The sequence below is a fragment of the Balaenoptera acutorostrata genome, chromosome 11, assembly GCF_949987535.1.
Source record: "Balaenoptera acutorostrata chromosome 11, mBalAcu1.1, whole genome shotgun sequence".
NCBI lineage: Eukaryota > Metazoa > Chordata > Mammalia > Artiodactyla > Balaenopteridae > Balaenoptera > Balaenoptera acutorostrata.
The window spans coordinates 17,006,122-17,029,731 of record NC_080074.1 but is presented as its reverse complement, the minus strand read 5'-3'; the positions used below and the strand labels follow the sequence as shown (position 1 = coordinate 17,029,731).

Below are 23,610 nucleotides of genomic sequence, written 5' to 3'. Positions count from 1 at the left end.
TATCACTCAGTTGTCATGGATTCTCTTTCCTTCATGACTGATTTGTTTAAAACATCCACCTTCCAGATGAAGAAGGAGGAGAAGGAGAAGGAGAAGGAGGAGAAGGAGAAAGAGAAGAAGAAGAAGGGGAAGAAGAAGGAGAAGGAGGAGGAGGAGGGGGAGAGGAAGGGGAAGGGGAGGGGGAGAGGGAGAGGGAGGGGAGGGGGGAGGAGGAGAAGAAAGTGGGGGTGGTGGAAGATCAATTGAATAAATGCCCTGGCAGAAATCTGAAAATGAAAATGGCTTTTACTAGCAAGTTCTGGCTTTTTTGGTTGCAAGGAAAAGATTTGTGTTTTTTTTTTTGAGGAAATTAAGTCTGTGTCAATCATCTTATACTATCTCTCAGCCTCTGGGATTGGCTCAGAAATGAAACCGTGTCCCAAGTTGGGCCAATGAGATCTGAGGACATATTTTGTTGAGGCTTCTGGGAATGGAAAACTTTTGCTTGTAAGGGAGAGCTACTGAGAGAGCCGCTCGCTTGTCCCCTGGGAGTTGTCACGTGTGGATTGGGGCAGTCATCTTTCTAGCTGGAGGACAGCACCAGGCCACAGAGAAGGACAAAGTCCAGTGAGTCACACATGACCCAAGGCCACGCTGGGTCTAATGATGTGACTCCTTCCCCGGCTCAGTGGTGAGCACCCCGCGGGCGGGAGCTACCGGGTAGGTGTCACTCACATTGTCCGGCACGGTCGGCCTGGCCCAGCACCTGGCATGGAGGCGTGGCTCAGCTCAGGAGGTAGAGAATGAGCAGATAGATGGCTGAACCTAGGGTTTTCCCAGTGCCATCAGCTGAATTGCAAGCTTAATCTCGTGCAGGTAATACACTTCCCCAGCTGAAATTCAGGGACATGCCAATCAAATTTTGATGAAGAGACTTGGGTGTTGGGGAGGAAGATGGCAGGAAGGGACAGGGGTGGGTGAGTGCCAAGGGTCCCGGCTTCTGTGCAGTGCCCCAGACAGAATCACATGTCTGAGGCTGTCCCCGCTAAGGACACGGTGTTCTCCTGTGGGCATGTGCACACTGAGCCAGCGAGGCGCTTGGAAGGAGTCTGCAAGACGCGTTAGACCTTTATTAGCTTAAGTACTTTACCAGAGTGTAGATTACATCCAAACCTGGAAGTTTTCAACAGCAAACTTGCAGTGGCTTTCCAAAAGCTTGAGGCTGGCCTTTCCTTCAGTCAAAAAGCAGCCTGTGCCAGTTAAAGCTGAGAACCAGAAAACAACCGTGTAGATTTTGAAACTTGTACTTGATGAGATTTTCATGCCTTTCTGCTATGCAGACATTCAGCAAGGCTATAGAGATAGGTCAAATCCAACCCACAGGCTCTGGCTCTTTCTGAATTAATGGCTGCCTTATCTTAAAGGAACTTCAAGGTCCAATTGAAAACAACAGTGAGCTAGATTTCACTTGAGCACTAATTTAACTTGGCCAAGATGCTTGACCTCTCTGGGCCTACAGCCTCTCATGTATAAAGTGAGGGGTGGACCTAAACCAACACTGAGTTTCTCTGTATTGAGGAAAACCATTACCTGAAATGAAAATCCAAGTAGCATTTAGAGGAAAAAGAGCATGGGATCTGGGGACAGCCTAGAATTCGAGACCCAGCTCTCCCACTCTCTAAATACACGACCTCAGTTTACTCACTGAATCTCAGTTTCATTATCTAGAAAAGAGAAATAATCTCATTTTCATTATCTATGTTATGGGGATTTGGGGAAGGCTTCGAAGAGATGATGTACGCAAAACAACTGACATGGAGTAGTCATTTAATAAAAAAATTAATTCAGCAAATATTTATTGAGCATATACTATGTGCCAAGTAGCATGTGCTACTTAGCATGGTGAACAAACTGGGCATCGCTCTTACCCTCATGGGCAGTCAGACAAAAACTTAGAAATCACATTTATGAATGTATAATTGCCATACTAGATAAGACCTAAGGAGAGTATTAGGGGGCTAATGACACAGACAACTCTTTTTTTTATTTAGCAATGCCACGAAAGCCATCATTCACCAAAGGTCTCCCTCACAGCCCTTTTAATGGCTTATCAGGGAGAATGCATCACCCCCAAAAAACTAGATTTCCCATAGGTTAGTTTTCTTTGGGAAATGAGCTAATTTCACATGCAAACCATGCATAAGATAATGCAAGACTATTCGTGGGAGTGGGAGGCCAATCTTGGAACTGACATTGCCAACCTCGTGTTCGTTCTCTCAAGGCTGCATGACTGCTCGTCTCAGCGGAGGTAGATTTGATTAGTCAACACATCCTGCTACAGTCACCATCGACGAAGCTGTCTAACTACAAAGAATGAGGGCTTTCTGCCCAGTCTGACACCCACCTGGCACCAGGTAGAGCGGGGGCCCCAAGAGAGCCAGCCAGCTGGTGTTGATCCTGTCTGAGAGCTAAGCAATGGGAGAAACCCCACTCCGGTAGCACAGGAGTTTAGCTTTGTTAGGTGGGAGGTGTTTGGCATCCGAGAGCAACTTGGACATGTCACCTCTAACCTCTGTGCCACTGTTTTCTCATTCACAACCAAGAACAATCACAGCCGACCTGTGCATCACGCAGGGTTTTCAGTCACATCATGTGAGATGAATGTCTGCTCTCTTCTTTCAAATCCGTCACTTCGCTTGCACATCTATAATCGTTCAAATCTTACCATCTCACTTCTGGATTATTGAGGTAACCTGCTCACAAGTCTCTCTACTCTCAGTCTTGTTCCCAAATGCCTTCTAATCCAGTTATGAGATTGCTTCTAAGTTTAAAATATAAGTGATAGCCTATTGCTTTCTGCTTAAAAATGTTTGATGATATCCTGCCGCTTTCAGGATGAAGTCCAAAATCTTCAGCATGGCATTTATGGCATACACTGTGAGTTGCCCACCCACAAGCCATTCTTCTCCTCCTCCATACCAGCAAAATCCAATTTGAGGTCTGGTTACAATGTATTTAAACCAAGGGGATAAACTACGATTGTTCTAAGACAACTATGGTCATCTCATTTCTCTTTGGACTAAAGTAGACAAGTGACCCAGTTCTGGTCAGGGAGATATAAAGGAAAGTTGACTGGGGCTTTAGTGAAAGACTATTTTCTTCTTGATCAGAGAGAATCGTGTGAAAAGATGGCCCATTTTCTGTGTGACACTTGGGGCTATGGCAGCCATCTTGTGACTGAGAGGAGAGATGTTAAGATAACTAACTTATCCCCGGTTGCCTGGGATTTTCCCACTTTTAGCACTAAAAGTCCCATCTCCTGGGAAACCCCTCAGTCCCAGGATAACTGGGACAGTTGTTCACCCTAGGACACGTCACTGGCATTCTTAGAAAGAAAAAACAAAATAATGTGAACACCTTAATGACCATCATTGAGCTGCTGAACCAACTCTGAGTTTACCTTTCTCAAGTCCTCTTGTGCAAGTTACCTAAACGCCTTCATCGTGTGTCTTGTAACTTGCAGCTGAAACTTGCAGCTTGAACACAACATTTAAGGTCCTCATCATATGGCCCAGGCTGCCTTTCAAATGTGACTTCCTACCATTCCTACTCTTCCCCAGTACACTCCCAGTGTGGACTACTCACAATTCCCTGAGCTTACCATGAATCTGCACACCTCTGTGCCTTTGTTAAGAAATTCCTTCCTTTTCCTTTTTCTGAAAATTCCTTCTCTTCCTTCCATCTCTGAAAATTTCCTAAACTTCCTCCAAGGCCCATTTTACCAAGTTCCTTTTTTTTTTTTTTTTTAAATGCCTTCCCCTCTCCCATTCCATCCTCTGTGCTCTCATGGTTTTAGCAAGCAGAGAAACTCTTGGTTTATGTGTCTCTCATCTTATACTTTGAGTGTTTCAAGGGCAGGGATTATAACTTAATTTGTTTTATATCTATAATCCTTAACCCAGTATCTGCCACCCCTATCGTGCTTGTCTACGGAATGAATGATAATGTTTATGGGATGAATAATTATATGGAATGATACATTTGTTTTGAAAAAGCAAAGTCTTATGGAAAGTGCAAAGTATTGCCCTTGTTTTCTAATGGGCCTTTCCCAAGAAACCTTCCCTGGAGAATGCTTATTCATATCGAGATTCCTCTTCCTTTGAATTCCCTTAACAACCACATTGTTACCAAGTCCACACAAGATGCCACTATGTACATTTTCAAAATATTGCTGACAACCATAGATGACTGGTTCCTGTATAACTCTTTATCTCCCTAATAAAAGAGTAAGGAAAGTGGCTTCCATCTACTATGAAGGCCACCTAATTCTGAGCCAACTGCTCTAAATGAAGAAGTTTGGACCCTATAAATGTTGACTGAGTAAATGCAATAAATGCTATATTATGTTATTACATTAGGAATTATTTGGCTGCAAGTAATAGAAAAATCTACTAAGAGTAATTGTGGCAGAGAGAGCTAGCTGACCATTAAAGATTTGGATTTCCCTTCCATAGTAAAGAGTTGTTAAGCAGCTTTCTAGACAGGGACTTCATTTCTCAGTTGCCTTGCATTGAGCTGGAGCCATATTTCTACCTATAAGCCATTGGAATATGACCTGAAAGATGGGTATCACTTTCCAGCCAAGAAGGTTAGGGAGGGTTTACCCACATTCTCATCCCCTTCAGCAATGACTTTGGAGGCCACAAGCTGAAGGTGGTAGCATACCAAGCTGGAAGGAGCCTGAATTCCTGAGGTACCAACTGAAGAACAACCCAACTAAGAAAAGCCTCATTGGATTTCATTTGCGCAAGATATCAACCATGGTTGTATTAAGACACTGAGATTTACAGAGTTGTTTTTACAGCATTTATATTTATATTTGTATTTATACTTATAGCATACACGGTCCTGATAAATACAGTGGCCTAAACAAATAGTATATCATTTTCTCAATAATAGAATGTCTAAAGATAGATAGTTCCTTAGTTCTTTGCTTTTCATCTTGTGGCTGTCGCCTCATGGTCACAAGATAGTAACTGCTGCTCCAGGCTTTACATCATCGCACCAGCAGGGAAAGAGTCAAAGGGCTAGACTTCATGATTTTAATTCAAGTGGAAACTCCTAGCCAACTTCTCTTCCTGTGCCGCTTGCCAGAACTAGGTCATGTTGTCAACCCTAACTACCATAGAGGCTGGTCAAGGGACTATGTACCTTTGCCCATTTCTCTAGATGAAGACAGCAGGAGCGATTGTGGTAAGGAAGGGCTCTTTGGGCCAACTAACAACATCTGCCACAGTTTTTATTATTTATAAAACTTGGCTGTATCTTATAAGAATTCCTATTAAGATAAGATTTATTGGCCAACCTGTTAGTGGAGGTGGTTTTAAGTTACTAAGTAAATTCAGAATACAGATAGGTCCATAGCATTAATATGTCGTAAGGGCAAATTCAAGCAGAGTGTGTGACAGGCATGAGAAAATACCACCTTGTGAATCAAAGCTGAGCTCCAGGAAGTCCTCGGGTTCCATAAACTCCAGTGCAATAGTGCTATCACCCAGTCTCACTGTGCACCTCGCTACCTTCATTCCGCTCTTTTATTCATGCAGTTCCTCCATCCTGCAAGTGCCATTTTACCGGGCTCCAGAGGCCCACAATCAATGTAGACAAATCATTTCTCCTTTCTGGATGTCAGCGGACTCCTCCATTAAATAAGAGGTTGCATTGTCAAGATCCTTAAGGTTTCTTCCATCTCAAGCCTATGGTCCTTAGATTCCTTCAAAGATACTCATCCTTCAAGGCCAAGTTCAAAGGCTGCCTCCTCCATGAAGCATTCCTTGACTCCCAGCAACCAGGTTATAACTGCTCTTTCTATGCTCTCAATGCAACTAATTATACAATTTACTCTCCCATCATTTTACAATAGATGATTATTCATATGTCTGGCTTCCAATCAGATTGTAAACACTTGAAGAGGGGACTCCTCTCTTTAATTCCCAGTACTGCCTAGCAGAGTGATTTCCAAGTAGTAATTGCTGAATAAAAGACAACTGAATTGATTAATTAACTAATAAGTCCATTACAAAAGATGGGGAATCACATAATAAAATGCACTGATGCATTTAATGTTTCTTTAACCGATGAACTTTTTTTCAAACAAATTCTTAAGCAAAAGCTCGAAAGGAGAAGAGGAAGAGGAGTTGTTTGTTGGCTGAAGTGGACATGGGAGTCTAGGAGCCCAAGTGGACCAGCCTCCACCCTCTAGAGACCCCTGAGGCACCTCACTGTAGAGCATCCATAGGGCTTCATGAAACATAGTCTAGAAATGACTGCACTAGGAGACAGAGAACCGAGGAATCAGGGGATGAGGGTCCCAGCTGGAGTTTGGCTTCAATTTCATCGTCAAATTATTGCTCTTGGCCTCAGTCTCCTAACCTGCAAAATAACAGGAATGGCAAATAAGTGACACCCATGTGACCATTTCTCTCTTGCCTTTTCCTGGTCTTTCTCTAGGATTCTTCAGAAGCTTTCTCAATGCATCACTCCGGGGAGTCCCTAGCTAGCCATTGGAGTTGGCTTCACGTGAAACTGATTTGCCACCTTTGGGCTAACTCTATGATGCTTAAATTCTCTTTCAGGTCTAACATTTTCTAATTCTCATTTTTTAAAAGATCAGTTGCTCCACTGATGTTCCTGCTCTGTCATCAATGACATTGTTAAGCAAATTAAGCCCTGAAGGTATGTGTCCAGAGATTCCATCCCCCAAATCAGAAGGGGTAATTTAAGGCCAAACAAACAACTGGATCATGCGATTTGAATCTGGTCTTGAGCAAGTGGTACCTTACAAATATGGACATAAGTGGATGACTACTAATTTCTTCTAATAGTCTAGGTTGAAGGATCCTGGGTCCAAGGAGACGGTGATGTGGATGGAAATTTTGACAAAAAGGGAAATAAAAATTTGCTGATGATTTTTACTCTGGTGATGAAAATACCTAGAGAGGCTATAGAGATGACTTTGAATCTCTGAAGGCCTGTCTTACAGAGCTGGGAATGGACTGTTTCCATCTGGTCACCAAGGGTAGAACTAAGACGGAGGGTGGCAGCTCTGTGACAGCAGAGGTTGCAGGCTGGTGGTCCGTGGGCCACATTCACCTGCCCAAGAATATCTTGTCTGGTTCATACAGCCTTTATGAAATGTTTAACATAAAGCTAACTTCAAAACCTTGAAAATGGATGTAAAAATAAAATTTCCATCGTCTCTTAAAAATTCAAGGGATCTGGAAACACCATCCTTTGGGTGAGTACTTGGGGCTGCCGCCCTAGGTTCTGCACTTGGGGTGGAGGAGAGGCACCCCGTGGGGGGAGATGTCTACACCTTACTCCTCTTTGCTGAGAACTGAAAATGTATTAAAGTCATTAAGCTGCAAATTCAGTTTGTAGTTTTGATATTTAACAAGTACAGCCTGCCTTCCAGTGGGACGCTTTGGACACTCCACACGAGTTAAGCTACCCCAGCCCCAAACGAAGCTCCAGGTCTGGCAAGTCTGGACCCACATTCCTGCAGCGTCCAGTAGAAATCACCTACTGGTGTGGAGGAGCAGCAATCTGCTTTTGAAGGGCACCTCTTTTCCAGTTAATCGTCATCGTCCATGACCCCTTGTCTTTACCAGCCCCGTCTCATTCATTTATCTTACCTGCTTCTGTTAAGTGTCTCAGTTTTTGAGCTCTGCTGCAGGGAAATAGATTTGGGCTTCATATAAAGAAAAATGGATTGTTAACTATCTGAAAATTTTTAAAGTGGAACAACTTTAAGAATGAGATAGTGGGCTTCCCTGGTGGCGCAGTGGTTGAGAATCTGCCTGCCAATGCAGGGGACACGGGTTCGAGCCCTGGTCCCGGAAGATCCCACATGCCGCGGAGCAACTAGGCCCGTGAGCCACAACTACTGAGCCTGCGCGTCTGGAGCTTGTGCTCCACAACAAGAGAGGCTGCGATAGTGAGAGGCCCGCGCACTGCAATGGAGAGTGGTCCCCGCTTGCCACAACTAGGGAAAGCCCTCGCACAGAAATGAAGACCCAGCACAGCCAAAAATAAATTAATTAATTAAAAAAAAAAAACAAATGTTCAAGTACAATTGGTGTCTTTAAGAAAAAAAAAAAAGAATGAGATAGTGAGTTTCCCCATTCCCAGGGGCATGCAAGGACCACCCATAAAAGGGAAACCAACATGGTTGGAAACTGGTTTAGAAGATGCTGTTTGAGGCCTCCTCACCCTTAAAAGGCACAACTCTGTGAGCAGCTGGTGGCAAACAGGACTTGTTCAAGGCTGAGCATGCAGGAAGAGGCCTGAGAGCTAAAGGAAAATAATTGGCCCGTTAATTCAAGGTTGGGTCCAAAACCATCTGGCAACTTTCTCCAAAGCAGGAAGGAAAATTTTAAGTGTTCACTAGACTTGAAAAATAATCAGCATTTATTCCAGGAAAAATAGTATCTTTCACTTGCTCAGTGACGTGTGGTTTGAAGTGAACTTTGACATACATTATCCGAGTCCATCTTCATAAAGCTACCAGAGGAGAGTCGTGTGGATAAGAGGAATCCAATTACACAGATGGAAGTGGAGGTCCAGGAAAATTAAGTATCTTATACTCAAGAAGTAAACAGGAATCAAGACCTATATCTAGGTCTCAGCACTCCTTGGCTTTTACTGTCCCAATTTTATCTCCCAGCAGCAAATCTCAGAGTCAGGAAACCAAAGAAAAGCATCTAAGGCTCACCAGCCAATCTCCCTTCCTCATGAGCTTCCACTGGAGGGATTCTACTGATAATCTACAGAAGCATGGGCGCTCAGTGCTGCAGCGCAACAGCTTTTCCATTGGCCTCACTTAGATCTTCTTCCCTCGACGAAAGCCCGATTCTTCTTCCGCTTTGGAGAGGATAGACAGGTGGCCGCCATCTTCCCCAAAACTGCTTCTCATAGACCTGAAGTCTGTTATTAAGCTGACGGACGCTCCATCTTTTTCATCTCCAGACAAAATAATTGACTTAACCTTTCCCCCAAATGACAAATACCCTCTTGAGTATCAAACACCCTTTTCGTATAAATGGAAAATTCCAGAGCACCCACTTAACAAAACCCTCTTCTTTAAAAGCTCCCCCTTTCTAAAAGCAGTAGGGCTTTTAGCCAGCAAGCTCTTTAAGTAGCCCATTAGTATTCTGAAAGGATCAGCAAGAAATACAATTAGACCTTTGACCTCAGGTCTGAGTGAGAGCTTTGAAGAGAAGAGAGTGGCCAGGCCATGAAGTCAGGTCTGTCTGTTTCTCTCACTCCTCGGCCCCAGGCATGGGCCCCAGATGCTCCTTCAGAAAAGTAGGGATCCTAGGGCTCTCTTGGGATCCCCTCCTCCTGCCTCTGGCCTCATCTGACTTCACATCCTGAAGTCCATTGCTGGCAATATCTCAAGGAAGTTACATTTGCTTGATGATAATTCTTGGACCACAGACACGTTGCTTCTTTATTTACCACAAAAGGGACTTACAAAGTATTTAAACTATTGTGACTCAAACTGTTTTTTCATCTGGCTTATGATAGTTAAACTACATTTCCTTCAATATAAAAGAGAATAAACATTACTATATATTTTTGAATGGTTATTGTGAGACTTACATGAAATGAAGCTTATGAAAGGCCTTTAGAAACTATGAGGTGCTTTGTGAATGTCCAGGAATATTAACATTGCCATCTTAGCCACTCTTATGATGGTCCCCTAGCCAGCAGGTCCCCACGGGGATGAGAAAGACAATGTCTCCATTAAACCTGGTCCAAACTAGGACACTGGTGACATGGGCGGAGCTTCCTGCGTGTCTCGCTTTTGTTTGTGCACACCTGCCATCTCAGGCATCTGACATCAGTGTAAATAGGCCTCTCATAGGAATTGCCTTTGTCACTGCACCTGCCGGTTCCAATTTACTTGCTGTGATCAGACCCCACGGCTCTTGACGGCTGTTCAGAGTCCGAAGGCACAAAAGAAAGCCTTTCCCTAGGGCCCATTTGTTTCTGTGCTGAGATGCCCCAGTGGGTGCTTATTCATAAATGGGGCATTTGGAGACCCCCAGCTTGCTTTTCCATCTCGCGCCTTCGCCAAGGTCCTTGGAGTCTGATGTCTGAACAAGAAGCTGCTTTATTTTCCTTAATTACTTGGTCTGGAACTGGATGTTTCCCTTTGTGCAATATTTAAGGAAGATCCTCTATCAATTTGTAATATACCATTTGAAAGAAAAAAGACAATTTCTTATTGATAAGCCAAGCCAGATGTAAATAGACATCTCTTTGTAAATATAAGTAAAGAGATAAAAATCTATTCTTACCTATAATAGACTGATTGCATTATTGAGTCCAATTCTTTATTCTTCCTTCGTGTGACTTTGGAGCCTCTCCAATAAAGACAGAGTATATTTCTCTATCCCCGGTGACCTGGTTAAACGAATGGGGGAGAAAGGAAGGTGGACCTACATCTTCAGGGGCCTTGTGTGTTTAAATTAGCCCTTGAGCTTCTACCACTGCCAGGTGAAGAACATGCCTGAGCTGGCTGGGTCCCAGGAGGGGTATGAGAGACACGAGGAGCAGAGCTGCCCCAGCTTAGCAGCAAACTCTGCTCCACGGAGCCCGCCAGGCCACCTGCAGACACATGAGAGAGCCCAGCCAAGATCATCCCACCCCCAGACGACCCACAGACACACAAAGTATAATAATACGTGACTGTGGTTTTAAGCTACTGGGTTTTAGGCTGATTTGTCACATAGCAATTGCTAATTTCAACATTGCCAATGACAAAATCTCTGGAGAATTCAAAAAATTCAGCTCTTCCTAAAATAAACTTAATGTTAAAAAAAAGAAATGTTAGGAAATACATTAAAGTTTCTCTCATTACAGAAAAATCAATTCATTACAGAATACTTAGAAAATATAAGAAAAAGAGGGAAAAAAGAACAATCAACCATTCTTTAATCCCGAGAAAATCAACAGCTGTTCACATTTTGGTGTCTATCGTCTTTTGAAACCCAAGATGGTTCTGTTACTAAGTTTAAAAACAATAGCAATAAATCACAAAGGAAAATATCAATAGATTTGAGTGAACAAAAGTATAATATGTCCGCATGTTTAAAGGGAATACTAGAAAATGAAGAACAAGAGAAATGGGAGAAAATATTTGTAAGACATATGACAAAAATGTTAATATCTTTGGAGCATATAGAGTTCATCTACATTGAAAAGAAGAATGTATGATCCTAAAAGCTAGATAGCCAAAGGGCCCAACTAAAACACTGACAGAAAGATGCTTATAAGTAAACATAACGTGGGAAAATATCCAACTTTATATGCAAACAATGAAATAGAAATTTAAATGACACTGAAATGTTACTTTCCTATGACATTAGAAAACAAAATTTAAATTATACTTACGGTGGGACGTAGTAGGGTGTAATAAATACATGTATTATTGGTGAAATGGTAAATATATACAATCCTTGGGGAAATAAATATGTCTTATAAGCCTAAAAATATGCATGTTTTTGACCCAGTAATTTCACTTATGGGAATCTATTCTAAAGGCGTACTACTAAATACAGTTAAAGCTTTCTGCATAACTGGCCAATTATAAGGCAATCTTTAAGTAAATTGTGATACCCACAATGATAGTATAGTATGCAGCTACTAAAATAGGGAGCATGAGACAGTTTAATAACTTAGTAAAAATGCTTACGTTTAACATCAAGTGAAAAATCACCACTAAATTATACATGGAATGTAATTAAAATTGTGTGCAGTAAAAATCTCAAAAGAAATACACCAAAAGGCTCATAGCAGTTTGTTTTGTTTTGTTTTGGATGATGGAACAATGAGCCACTTGTAATTTGTTTCCATCTTTGTTCAGTCCAACTTAAACATTTTATCAACCCAGGGCAGACCTCACATTGGCCCTTTGAGCCTGTGCCCCAGAAGAGTGGCTCTTGATGCCGTGGTCAGGAAAAGTCCAGAAAAACACTAGCAATTCTAGCGATTCTTACTCCATGACACACGTGACACCTGCAATTAAATTATTTTCCTAAAAATGTATCTTCAACTTTGACCCCAGATTTGGTCCTTAGCTGTTCGGTGCCTGTCGTAGTGAGAATTCTCTAGAAGTGGATCCTAAGATAAGGATTCTTGTGAAAGCAATGTATTGAGGGAATGTTCTTGGGAGGAAGGAGTAAGTAGGTTAGGGCAGGGGAAGGAAGCTGGAGCAAGGGGTGGGCTTCAGCCTGGTGTCGGGAGCTCTGGAACTGGACTTACAGCCCCGCATCTCTGTGCCCAGCAGTCACGACGTTCTGGCTCTCCTCCCCTCCCCACCCTCATCTTCAGAGTGGATGTCACCTGTTTAGCGAGGCCCTCTCCCTGGAGAAGGAGGCAGCTGAGGCATGTCAGCAGCAGAGGAGTGGGTGCGGGGGCCCTGGGATGGACACCAGCCTCAATCCGACAGCACCTCTCTCCCATCTCTCCTGTTGCCCTCATTGTTGACCTTGGCCTTTTGGGATCTGGACCACATTGAGGGCTGAAATTCCTTTGTCTCTTGGCTTCCAATCATCTCTGCCAAGTCTCTCTGACCCAAAGTATGATAATAAGGACATCTTACAAGAAGCCAGGCTTGGAAAAAACTGGGACTGTGTAATTCAGGAGGGCAGTGCAGCACGGTCTCTTTGGGTGCCACAGCACCCAAACCTGTGGCAGGATGGGCCAGGGTGCTCAGTCCAGCCTGTGTGTCCTTACTTAGACCTTAGCTCAGGGGATGGGCCTTCTAAAGGCTAGGCCCATCTAACCAGGGATGTGATGGTGACCACATTGTCTAAACAGAAAGAATCGGGAAATGTTTTTTTCGAAAGCATGCAAGGAGTAGAAAAAAAACTGGTGACTCAGATCTGCTAATCCTGCTGGTGAGTTTTCCAGCCATCTGTTATCTCTTCCAGGAGCCACCATCGAATGATCTGTAAATATTTCCTGAGGACCAAAAGGATAGGGGAGAGGAGAGTTTTCTAGGTCAATCAGTCACGAGTAAAGGTGAAATCACAGATGTATACAGAGTGTCTGCAGGCGGTGAGAGGTGGAGCTGCCTGGGAGAGCAGCGTGTTCAGTCAACAGGGAGTATTGTTGATGGAATCTCCTTAAGCTTGGATTTATCCTGCAATTAGCTGGAAACTTGATGCTTCCGTGGACAAGACCATGCGAGACAAAGCATTATAAATGCAGTATAAATGTGTTCCTGGGAATGTGTTTATCAAATCTTTAAAATCAAAACATTTTAAACGTATGCCTTCGCCCGTCAATATCTGACGCCCCTTTCTCTATTCTCCAACTATGTAGCTCATTTTATATTGTATTAGTTGAGCTCATTAGGGAAATATGTCCCCAGTCATATTGGAAGTTACGAGAATGGTCTTATTTATCTTTAGATTCCAAAAAACTGGCAATATAAGTTTAATTGATTAATTAATTCATTAATTAAATGAAACCTCGTTTTCCTTCTATAACGCCTCTGCCAGAAAATCCTTCAGTGTCTGATTGTGTTATACCTTGCCCAATGAATGCATCCTGCATTTCACAAGCCCACTCCTGCTGTTTTATCCTTCCTCCTCCTCTGTGTTCCAAGGGGCTGAATTCACTTGATGTTTTGGTCTTGAATTCTAAAAAAGTCTAGCTACTGCTCTTCCGGCCAGGGAAGACTATTGAAAGTGTTACTCATAAGGGTCTTTGCTGAATTACGGGACCCTGGATCTGCAATTTTCCCGGCAGAATTCCTGTAACCATGGCAACTATGCAATTACTAATGCCATTAATCGTGATGATACTGTTTATTGGTCCTTTACTCTCTGACTGGCATTGTGCTAAGCGCTTCACGTGTATTTTCTCATTTAATTTTTCAGCCACGCTACAAGCAAAGTGTTATCATTGTTCCTATTTTCCAGAAAAGGAAACTGAGACTCAGAGAGGTTTGGTGATTTGCCCAAGGTCACAAGGTTAGTCAGGGAAAGGAGACAGAGGCTAGTCAAAAGACAGCGCAAACATTTGAATCCAAGTCCGAGTGACTCCAATCACTACATAGTGTTTGGTCCCACCATCACAGGCACTCACAGTTACTGAAAGTTTATTACGTCCAGGCATTGGGCTCAGTGCTAATGTAAGTTATCTCATTTAACCCTCCAAGGAAGCACAACCGGAGGGAACGGCTGAATTGTGATGCAGGAAGCAGCCAAAGGAGGATGCAGGAGAAACGGAGCCGAGTGTCAGGTACGAGGGGACTTCTGGGGCCACCAGAGGATGATGCGACCATAGGATCAGGGACTGAGGGGGAGTGGAGTAGGCTGGGATGTGAGGCACGAAATGAGTCGGAGTGAATAGTTTGGGATGAGGACGGAGAAGACTCCCGAGCGTGCTGGAGCCCACGTTCATGTGTTACTGAGGGCAGATGGAAGCAAGATGGATCCAGTCAAAGGGCGGGGCTGTAGCAGCCCCATGGCAACATCCCCTGCTAGGTGCAGCCCTCACGCGCTCTCCTTTCAAGGACTGGTGGCTGGGTGCCACACACCTTCACAGTACGCTCTTCACTTGAGACTTCACATGAGACTGTGCATGGGAGGGGTGTCCGGGTAGAGCAGAGCCAACGCTCATTTGGAGTCCAGAGACCCTAAGTTCCTTTCCTGGTTCAGTCTCCTACCAGCTGTGGCATGTTTAGGAACTAATTTAACCTCTCTGAACCCTGGCTTTTCAATGGAAAAAATGATGCCTACACCATAGGGTACTTGAGTGACTACATGAGGTACCATACAGGAAGCACTTAGCCCAATGTGCACTTAGAAGGCATTTAATAAATATTAACCTCCTTCTCCATCTGTCCTTCTACAACTCCCTTTTTCTTTCTGTCCTTCCGTTGTTTCATACAATTGATTCTATATCTCCAACTAAATTGTGAATTCCTTCAGGGCAAGGACTAAGTCTTTTATTGTCTTGGTTTTTTCATTCATTCATTTATTCATTCATGCAACATGTACTCTGTGTAAAGCACAGTTTACCCAGAGTTGATATTATGGCTTCGATCACTTGTTAAAAATATGAATAATACATGATCGACTTTTTTTAAGATAAAAGATCCTTCACAGGCAACTGAAGTGTGAGGCTATGTCAAACTCAGTTTATACATCAGAAAAATGTTACATGGGAAGGGCTACTGAGTGTGTGACACTGTCAAACATTGGATCAGCACACTGAACAGTGAAAAGGAACAATTCCCAGAAGGTTTCTCATTTCCCTCAGTTATTGAAGACATTGCCTTAACCTCCACCCTTGGCATCAATCACGCCTGCCTTTCACACATTTTGGAGGAGTAAATAGTTCAATCAGTGCCATATATCAGCTTGTCAAATTTTTTAATTAAAAAAATATTTTCCAATTACAAGAGCAGTTCATGTTCACTTCAAAAAAGTTTTGATAAAAATAAGAAAAAAGAAGATGCATTTAAAACATTTCTAATCATTCCACATAGAGGTACCTATTGTTAACACTTTGATATAAATCCTTCTAGATTTTTGAAATGTGCGTGGGATTATATTACATATGCCTAAAATAGGATTATACTATGTAATATTAGTTTGTCTTTCATCACTTTAATTTCCACTTTGGATTCCACCAATCTCTGTTTGTTTATCAAAAAGAAGAAAGAAGGATTTTCATATTAAAGTGAAGTCAAGCATGGCAGTGTTTATGTGACTTGAGTTCTTGGCTAAAGCTTCTGTCAGCAAGAGTCTGTCCTCAAGCAGAGAGAGGAAGGTGTGTTAAACCTCCCTCCAGGTGCGGTCCCATCGCACATACTATTTCTCTGACATCCTAGTTCATTCTAACTTTTTTTCTCCCTCTCTCCCCCATTGTTGAACTTTCTTCTTTCTTGGCCTGCTAAGGGTTACAAGGATGTTAGCAGTGTCACCTCAAAAAGAGGTCAAGTCTATCGAGATCCCTGTTGTCCAAGCATGCCGCCTGCAGCCCTTGCTGACACATACCGCAGATGGCCCGGCAGGGGTGGATGGCGTACTGTACAAGAGAAGGGGCCAAGCCAAGGACATTGGGTTCTGCCTAGAATCAAATCCCATTTAATGGCGAATTCTTCAATTTGCAAGTTTGAATGGGATGGTACTTTAAAAAGAACTCCGGCTGGTTAAATTTAGAGCCTGAAAAAAAATTCCAGTCTAATAACATGTTCTGGCTCGGGGCCAACCACATCCTTTAGACTGGGCAGCTGGACGAGCTTTCATTCGCTCTGGGCTGCCGCTTTGTGCTGACTCGGAGGCAGGCCGTGAGCATCTTCATTTGAGTTGGCCTGGGTAGGACGGGGCCACTGAATGAGATGAGCAGCTTCCTGTGTGTCTCTGGCTGTTAAAGCAGCCTCGTGCTCGCTGATGCATTTTCAGAGGCGGATTGTGCAAGAAGGAGTGCTATTTTTGTAAATGATTTGGCCTCTTCAGTCATTAGCCTGGCATTTCTCCTCATGCCCCACCACATCCATCCACCCCTTCTTTTGTTTGTAAACTGTTTGCAAAAGAAAGTCCACAGAAAGGTCCATGCTCCCGGCATCTTGTGTTAATGCCGACAAGGAATTTCTTTTGCTTATGTTTATCAACTCTACTAATAGGTATTTTCAGACTCTTAGCAGTATCTTCCTAATTCTCCCTAGTCTCTTAACTCATCAGAGCACATGGCCAGTTCCAGACCCTTTTATAGCTTAGTTCTATTCAAAGTACAAGTCAGCCAATGTTTCAGAGTGCCTTCTATGGGCAAGACCCTCTGCCAGGTACCTGGGTGAAGGAAATTAGGAGAAACTCCCAATCCCAGGGATTCACAAGCTGACCACGCCAAGCCCTTTGCACGTTCTTCCAGGCTGAACTAGTTGCCCCTTCTACACCTGCGCCGAGATTACAGTACTTCCTGATCAACTTCAGTGACTGGGCACTGCAGGCTTCGCACGTAGTAATTCCAAGTTTCCCAACATCCTTGAGGTGTAAACGTTATCAATCCCATTTCATAGATGAGCACACTGGGGCTCAGAGGGTGAGAAATGTAACCAAGCTAACACAGTTAATAAATGGCAGAGCCCGATCAAACACAGGTAAACTGACCCCAAGGTCAGTGCTCTTACCATGACATTATAGCACCTGCTAGCGCAGAAGAGAAGAGGGAGAGAGAAATGAACTCTAAAGTGTGTGAGTGTGTGTGTGTGTGTGTGTGTGTGTGTACAGAGTGGGTGGTAGTGGGGGGAGCTGGACAGCCTAGTAAAGGAGATAAGATTGTTTATTTTTCTAAGGTTCTCTCTGCTCCCCCGACTGCAGGGATTTTACTCAGCCTCCGAGGTCAGCCGGCCATTGGGACAGTCAGTGCTGTATGCCGGGGGAAGGCCTTGGGAAGGCCTTGTCCTCTAGAAGCACTGCCTAGCCTCGCTGCTCCAGGATTTCCCAAGCTCGGGCTGCGGCAAGCTCTCCACACACACACACATGCCCACACCTTTGGCTTTGCCTTCCATGAGTGTGGGTCTGCCTAACTTGTGTTGGGGGGTGTCCCTTCACAGAGGCACCTGCCCCAGGTAGTTTGGTTCCTTACGGAATCTGGGCCCCTTCGTAGGATCACTGTTCAGTAGAGGTTGGGAGGAGACAGAACCTGGCTAAGCCAGCCAGGCTAGAATGTTCTGGAAGGTAGGAATTGGTGGAGGGAGAAGGAAGGAACATGGAAGTTTCCACATTAAGCACACGTGTATCATCTGAATTTTTAAAAAATTGAAATATAGTTGATTTACAATCTTGTATTAGTTTCAGGTGTATAGTAAAGTGATTCAGTTATATTTTTTCAGATTATTTTCCATTATAGGTTATTACAAGATATTGAATTTAGTTCTCCGTGCTATACAGTAAATCCTTGTTGCTTATCTATTTTATGTATAGTAGAGTGTATTTGTTCATCTCTTACTCCTAATTTATCCCTCCCTGACTTTCCCCTTCGAAAACCATAAGTTTGTTTTCTTTGTCTATGTGTTTGTTCCTGTTTTGTATATAGATCCATTTGTATTATTTTTTAGATTTCACATATAAGTGATATCATGTAATATTTGTCTTTCTCTCTTACTTACTTCACTCAGTATGATAATCTTTAGGTCCATCCATATGCTGCTGCAAATGGCATTATTTCATTCTATTTTATGCCTGAGTAATATTCTATTGTGTGTATGTGTGTATGTGTGTGTGTGTGTGTGTGTGTGTGTATACACCACATCTTCTTTACCCATTCATCTGTCGATGGATACTTTAGGTTGCTTCCATGTCTTGGCTATTGCAAATAGTGCTTCTACGAACATTGCGGTGCATGTATCTTTTTGAAGTAGAGTTTTCATTTTTTTGGAATATATGCCCAGGAGTGGGATTGCTGGATCATATGGTAACTCCATTTTTAGTTTTTTTTAAGGAACCTCCATACTGTTCTCCATAATGGCTGCACCAATTTACATTCCCACCAACAGTGTAGGAGGGTTCCCTTCCTCCACACCCTCTGCAGCATTTGTTAATTGTAGACTTTTCGATGATGGCCATTCTGACCAGTGTGTGATGATACCTTAATTGTGATTTTGATTTGCATTTCTCTAATAATTAGTGATGTATCATCTGAATTTTAACAACAAAATATTACATTTGTAGTATGTGGGGAGCAGTTTAATGCAGTGATTACACACCCAGGGCCCAGAGTCGAGATGCATAGGTTCAAATACAAGTTCCACTACTTGTGCCAGTTACTAAAACTTGCTGTACCTCAGTTATCCTGTGTCTGTAAGTATACTAACAACACCTACCTCATAAGGTGGTTGTGAGGATTAAATGCAATAAAGAACGTAAGGCCTCAGTGTCCTTCAGGCACAGAGAACACACTTAACCAATTTTACTATTTATTATTATTGTTGTTGTTAGTAATCTTTGAAAACAATGACATTTAATGAATCTTGGGGATTTCAGAGCAGGGAGGCAGGCCGCTGCTCCCCCAGCCACAGGGGCCCCTGGAGGCCGGCCGGGGGTTAAGAATGCAGCTGAAATGAAAACCCATGGTCCCTTTTCTGCCCCCGCATCCTTTGGCTTTTTCTCTGCCTCTTCTCATTTTCCCAAAACCTCCACCACCTGAGTAATTGGACGGTGAAGGAGACAAGAGGTGGCAAGAGGGACGGGCCACGGGGGCCCCAGGTTGAAAGGAAGGATGTTCATGGAAACGGGCTGTGCGGAGTCTGCACAGTTGATTTACAATCTTGTAAATTGTGGAAAACGGACTGTGGAGTCTGCAGAGCTAAGTGGTTTTTTTATGAACTCCGCGAAAGCTCCAAAGTCAGCTTGTCTTGACCTGGCTGGTGCTCCTTGAGAAGGGGGCTTTCCTGACGCTGCTGTGATCTGGAGCACTTACAGCAGGGTCAGGAACACTGACCCTGGAAGTGTTCATCCAGGGATGAAGCTTCCCCAATGGAAGCTTGCCCATCACTCAACCCCTGGCCGGGCCAGCAGGCCTTTCTTACCAGCGCTTCCTCTTTCACAGCACACCACAGAGAGGAAAATCGAATCAGATCAGATCGCTGCCTTTCAAAATTTGCTCAGCAGCGATAAAAATAAACTCCAAACATGCACATATTTGATCAATTTACTTTTATCCCTTAATCGAATAAGCCCCACAATCAGAAAGAAAAACATTCTGCTAAGCGTTTCATTTCTCCAATGATTCATCTAGCCATGGTCTCAAAGCTGACCTGATGGGAATGAGGTATATTGAATGCTGAAATAATTTTTATGACCACATCACAAGAGGTTGGAATGGCTTTTAAGGTACATCATATTTTAATCACAAGCACATATAAAGCATCCATTGCTTGAAAACTTAGGAGAAGTTTGAATTGGAATGCCAGAGTCATAATACCATTATCAAGAAAGGGAAGACTGGCTTTTCTTTTTTTTTCAGTCCTTAACTCCTTCTGTGTTGCTGGCTACTCTGATAGGCTTGGAAGAAAAGTGTTTTAGAAAGAAAGTAAAAAAAGTACCCACAAAAGGAGATTTCAAACCAGCAGACACCCAAGGGCTCTAAAATGGGTGACCTAACTATCTTGGGTTACTCACTAGCTGGAGGGAAGGTCTCCTTTGAAAGATCAGAAAGATTCCTGGAAGCCAGGGCCTCTGCAGCATTTCCAGGGACTGTATTCCTGGCCAGTGCATCCTACTGGTCTGCTCCAAGCTCGGCATCTCTCTCCACCATGGAAAGAGGGAAATTAAACCATCACTGTGGTCCCTAATGCTAGGACTCAAGTCACCCTCTCTTCAACCTGTTGTCACTTAGGTCTAGGGAAACAGGAGGAAAAAGGCAAAGGGAAGTGGGTCAGGGAAGAAGGAAAACAGGCACAAGGAAGAGGAGGGACTATGGGGTTTTTTTAAGGAGGCAGGATGATGTGGTGGGAAAAAAAAAATGTGCTTTGGAACCAGACAAAACTGGGTTCAAATCCTAGGTCTGCCATTTTTCAACAGCGTGATCTTGGATCAATTACTTAACCTGTCTGAGCTTTATCTTCTCAATCGTAAAACAAGGGGAAATATCTGGTGTACTGGGTTGGCGTGAGAATTAATGAGAAGACTTATGTAAAGATTTTAGATCAGCGCCTGAAATATAATAGATACATGATAAATATTAGTTTTCATATTTTCTCTCGTCTTCCGGCCTCTTCAAAGGTGAGAAAATAGAATAAAATAGAAAAGTGTCACTCAATTCAAATCTTGTCCCTAGACTCTGAAACCCCTCCATGGTGCACCATGGTCTACAGAATAAAGCCCCAGCTTCCTGGCAAAGCGTCCCAGTTCTGCACAATCCAGCCCCAGGCTGGCATAATTATCCATCTCTCCTGCTACACGCATCTGGGCACCTTACACCCCATCCCTGCCAGACCATTCCATCCTCTCACTTTGCCACTGTTTTTGCTCATGTGTTACACTCAGCTTGGTATTCCTGTCTCTCCTTATTTACTCATGGAAATCCTATGGTTCTCCCCTCTTTCCTTTCTCATTTATTGGGCAACAGCCGGGTACCAGATACTCTGCTGGGAGGCAGAGACACAAAGAGAAAGATGACTGGCCGCGATCTGAGTGGGGAGGCCGGGGTGGAGGTGTGGGAGATAGCCTGTCCAACCAAAGCTTGAATACAAGCAAGGGAACCATGAATTCTGCCATGAGAGATGGTACGGAGAACAGCTACAGGAAGGAGGTAGCCACTGAGCTGGGCTCTGAAGGTTATGGAGGAGTGTTTCAAGAAGGAAGAAGGAAGAGGGGCAGTGGTAGCAAAGGCAATGACATGGACACTATTTTGAGGGATTGTACATCCGAAATCAGACTCTGTAGCTAGAGGAAACTAGAGTCAGGCGGTGTAGGTGGGGTAAGCAAGTCCAAGTCACAGGACGTGGCACAGATCTTACCCCACCACTTCCTGGCCGGGCATCCCTGGGCGATTCCCTCACCTCTCTAACTTCAGTTTGCTCATCTGGAAAGTGGGGAGGTAAAAGCAGCGCCTCGCCAGTAAGATGTGTGAGGATAATGGAAGGTGATCTGTGTAATATTCTTGCAGGGACTCTGGCAACATAGAAAGTGATGAGTAAGCATTAGTGCTTCTTATTTTTGTTGAAGTCTAGCTAAACTGCCAAGCTCCTAGTCAGCTTTTCATAACACTCTGAATCAACTCCAACTCCTTTGTCCTCCGTGCTTTCAGGGCACTTTTATAAACCTTAGTGTTTATTTCACGGCCTCTTGCATGACCCTGTATTTGTTTTTCTGCTTCTTTCTCTAGCAGAGGGAACCCTGTGCCTTGTTCATCTGTGGCACGTACGACAGCACCAAACACGGTTCTCTGGACGTGGCGGTTCATCACTGGATGATTGTTACTGAATGAATGAAACGTCTCACTAAACAACTTAAAATGAATAATTTTAAGAAATTTTAGAGCAAACAGAAATCCTCTAATGCAGTGTTTTTCAAACTTTGCCTACCTAATCCGCAGTAAAAAATGTATTTTACAAGACCCAGTGTGTGTCTACATGTATATTTATGGTTAAGGGAAACAAAAATTTCATGAAACAATAATTCTCCTCACTACTGCAGCACGTCCCAATATGTTCCAATCTATTCTTTTTTAATAAATTTTTTTTCTTTTAGAAGAGTTTTCGATCTAAAAAACTTATTGTGAAGATATTACGAAGGTTTCCATATACCTCGCACCCAGTTTCCTTTATTAATATCTTACATCAGTATGATATGTTCTTCACAGTGAATGAACCAGTACGAATGCATTCTCAACTGAAGTTCATACTTTATTCAGATTCCCTTACTTTTTACCTAAAGTCCTTTCTCTGTTCCAGGATCCCATCCAGGATCCATATTACAGTCATCCTGTCTCCTTAGGTACCTCTTGGGTGTGATAATCTCTCAGGCTGTTCTTCTTTCTGATGACCTTAACCATTTTGAGGAGTACTGGTCAGATATTTGTAGAATGTCCCTCAGTTGGGACTTGTCTCACATTTTTCTCATGGTTAGACTGGGGCCATGGGTTTGGCGGAGGAAGACCACAGAGGTAAAGGGCCGTTCTCATCACACACTATCAAAAGCGCACATTGTACTATCAATATATCTTATCAATGTTGACGTTAACCTTGAAACCTGGATGGAGGTGGTGTTTGTCCAGGCTTCTCCACTGTAAAGTTACTCTTTCTTTCCCTTGTCTATACTGTACTCTTTGGAAGAAAGTCACTGTGTGCAACCCACACTTAAGGAGAAAGGAGCTATGCTCCATCACCTTGAGGATGGAGTATCTACATAACTTATTTGGGATTCTTCTGCATAGGAGATTCGTCTCTTCTTCTCCCATTTACTTATTTATTCATTCATTTATTTCTATCAGTATGAACTTACGGATTCTTATTATACTTTGGGTTATAATTCAATACTACGTTTACTACCTTAAGTATTTTGCTGCTCAGGACAACTGTGGTTGAGCTGTTGTCAGCTCCTGTATGCCTCTAACATACCTTTATCATTTATCATTATAGGTTGTTTTTCATTTATGCATGAGCACTTCCTTAATTTCTGGCACTAAAGGATGTTCCAGAATCATCTGGTACCTTTCCTGCCACAGTCCTAGAATGAACCTTTTCTCCGAGAAGCCCTGGTTCCTTTTATTGGCAAATACTATAGAAACTAAGGTCTGGGCATGCTCATTGCCACTAGAGCATCATTGCTTCTAGGCCCTTTCACCTGACAGAACAAGGAAATATATATCTGTATACTAACTGGTATATAGCTATATACCTATAAATATTTCCATATGTAACCATCTGTGTCTATATTAAGCCGTACATGCATTTGTACAGATGTCTCCAACTCTAATCCATTAAGACATGTATCATTCCAGCCTCCTCCCATTACCCACCTGTAATCTCCCAATCCAACAGTGAGAAACCTAGATCCTAGCATCTGTCACCCACTTACTTATTTGTTCATTTCAGTATAC

At 43.1% G+C, this 23,610-nt stretch overlaps 1 long non-coding RNA gene across 1 annotated transcript in view; it reads left to right on the top strand.

The window, feature by feature from the left end:
• The window catches only part of LOC103003139 (uncharacterized), a 204,048-nt gene extending 189,750 nt beyond the window's left edge, over nt 1–14,298 (top strand). The window contains exon 5 of the long non-coding RNA XR_449624.2: nt 14,216–14,298. This is a non-coding gene — a long non-coding RNA (uncharacterized LOC103003139). The remainder of the gene's footprint in view (nt 1–14,215) is intronic.
• Nucleotides 14,299–23,610: the final 9,312 nt, after the last annotated feature.